Source organism: Pistacia vera, unplaced genomic scaffold, assembly GCF_008641045.1.
Source record: "Pistacia vera cultivar Batoury unplaced genomic scaffold, PisVer_v2 Contig720, whole genome shotgun sequence".
In the NCBI taxonomy this organism is placed as follows: domain Eukaryota; kingdom Viridiplantae; phylum Streptophyta; class Magnoliopsida; order Sapindales; family Anacardiaceae; genus Pistacia; species Pistacia vera.
The window spans coordinates 342,220-345,062 of record NW_022196580.1 but is presented as its reverse complement, the minus strand read 5'-3'; the positions used below and the strand labels follow the sequence as shown (position 1 = coordinate 345,062).

Below are 2,843 nucleotides of genomic sequence, written 5' to 3'. Positions count from 1 at the left end.
CGAAAATTTCCAGAGCCTACATCGCCTGGGTGAAGTCTAGAACTTTTTGACTTCCAATTCTTGCAAAATGCAGGAAAAATTCCATTTTTCGCCTTGATTCGATAATTCGCCTAAAACACCTAAAAACACACAAATTAAACTTCATCTAAAAATCATAAGAAAACTAAACAACTTTAAAACAATAAATAAACAACAAGAAATGGAAACACTTGGGTTGCCTCCCAAGGAGTGCTTGTTTATAGTCGAAAGCTCAAATGTCTAAAGTCTTCATGTCGATTCGGACTATCCAAAAACATCAACTCCCGAGCATTGTCCTTGCACCAAAGTTTCAATTGTTCATGATTTTTTTTCACATGGGGCCTTTATTGAGAGCTTAGCCACCCATTTCCATTCCTTGGTCATTCCTTTCATGGCTTGAGCATTTTTATCAATAGCTTTCTATTTTCTTGATTTTTCCTAACCTTTTTTGAGCGAAGGAATCTATCCCTTGTGAAGATACATGCTCGGTTGTGGCCCATCTCGGAATGGTGTAAAAATCTCCAGGTTTCGGTCCTCCTCCTTGAATCGCCTTGACTTGACCATCCATCCTTTAATTAACGAATTAGGATCGTTAAGTTGGGAAGTTTCAATGGTTGACTGACCCAAGAGTCAATTTTGAAACATGACTCTCGCTTCGGTGGAGCTTTCAGAGACTCAAGGACATTGAATGTCACTTCCTCATCTTGCATCCTCATGATCAACTTCTCCCATTGAACATCAATTAAAGCTCTTTCGGTTGCCAGAAATGGTAGTCCCAGGATGAGAGGAATCTCCTTATCATTTCCATATCCAACACGAAGAAATCTATCGAAAAAATAAATGTGTCCACCTTGACCAGCACATCTTCAACAATGCCCTTAGGATGCTTTATGTATCTATCTACAAGCTGCAAGCATATGATTGTCGGCTTCACTTCACCAATTAATAATTTCTTGAAAACAAAAAAAGGCATTAAATTAATGCTAGCACCTAAATATAAAACTCGATCAAAGATAATGTCTCCTATAATGCATGAAATAGTAAAACTCTCTGGATCTTTGAGTTTTAGGGGTAGCTTCTTCTGGAGAATGGCGCTGCACTCCTCCATGAGCATCACTGTTTCTTCATATTCTAATCTCCTTTTGTTTGATAAAATTTCCTTGAGAAATTTTGCGTAGCTCGGCATCTGTTACAATGCATCTGCAAAAGGAATGTTAATATGTAGTTTTTTAAATACATCAAGAAATTTAATGAACTGCTTATCCTATTTCTCTTTTATGAGCCTTTGAGGAAAAGGCATGCGAGGAGTGTGATATGCCAACTCTGGTGGTATTTCAGGAAATGGCAATTTCTCTTTCTTTTATCTTTGCCTTACTTCCCGTTTTTGTTCTTCTTCCTTAGAACTAGATGGTTTCTCTTCATCAACTTCCTCATTAGAGTCTTCCTTTTCCTTTCCCTTTGATGGACTTTCTTCTTCCCTTTATTTTTCCACCTCTTCCAACACTGTCCCACTTCTCAAAGTTATTGTGTTCACTTGCCCTCGTGGGTTGATATTGTGTTGCTTGGTAGGGACCTCTGTGGTCTCTCATTTAGCTTTTCAGCCAATTGACCCACCTGTACCTCCAAGTTCCAAATGGACACCCCTTGATTTTTGAAATTCGTTCTCGTCTCATTCATAAAACATGTGGTTTCTTCCATAAACTTTCCAAACATGTCTTCCAATTTTGTCACTCTTTGCTCTCTTGATTAATTGTTCACCCTTGTTTGGTTGTTTGGTTGTTTGGCAATGCTCTTTGGTTCCATTGATTGTTCTGCTGATTCTGTTGATTCTGATTGCCCCAAGACAGGTTCGGATGATTCCTCTAACTAGGATTATATGTGCTAAAGTACAGATTGTTTGGTTGCCTTTGATTTCTTGCCAAGTAGTTAACCTGCTCCGATGATGATGATACTGAAGCAAACGTGTTCCCCACTTGACATTCGTTGCTTATGTGATTACCTGTACTAAATTCACAAGTTAGTTGAGGTGCTTGAATGGAATTTACCTGCATACTTCCTAATTGTTTCTGAAGTGCTGTCAGTTGGGCTGAAATGGCTGTATATGCATCAACTTCTTAAAGGCCCATAGATTTCTTCAGTTGCACCCTCGCATTAGGTCTTTAATAATTGTTGCATGCCAGAACTTCAAGCAACTCATGAGCTTCTTCTGGAGTCTTATTTTGCAGTGCTCCTCCCGATGCTACATCCGCCATAGCTTGCACATTCACCATCAATCCGTTATAAAATGTTTGAACTTTCATCCAAACTGGCAACACATGATGTGGACACCTCCTTAGTAATTCTTTGTATCTCTCCCAAGCCTCATGCAATGATTCCGACTCTTTTTGTAGAAACGATGTGATATCATTTCTCAGCTTTGCTAACTTTGCTGGAGTAAAGAATTTGGTCAGGAACTTTTGTGCTAAATCATTCCATGTTGTGATTGTCCCTGATGGTAATGCCATTAACCATCCCTTAGCTTTGAAAGTATCACAAATCTCCAAAAAATTGGAGATTTGTAGATTTGGATCTTCCTTCAAATCTCCCCTGAACTGTACCGACTACTGAATTATCTGGATGATTACCGACTTTATCTCAAAGTTGTTGGCTTATACAGCTGGTCTAGTAATGCTTTAACCACTGCCTTCAACTATGGAAACTGAGAATTCCCTTAGTGTTTTATTTTCTGCCATCTCTATAACTATGACTTCTGGTTCAACTGTAGCCTCTCGTTCTCTTTTCTCTCTGTTTGGTCTTTTAGTGATTCTTTCAATTTATGGATCAAC

At 38.7% G+C, this 2,843-nt stretch overlaps 1 non-coding gene across 1 annotated transcript; it reads left to right on the top strand.

Moving 5' to 3' along the window:
- Positions 1–2,328: 2,328 nt before the first annotated feature.
- Positions 2,329–2,435, top strand: LOC116114725. The gene has a single exon (XR_004125592.1). It is a non-coding gene; the product is annotated as a small nucleolar RNA R71 (small nucleolar RNA).
- Positions 2,436–2,843: the final 408 nt, after the last annotated feature.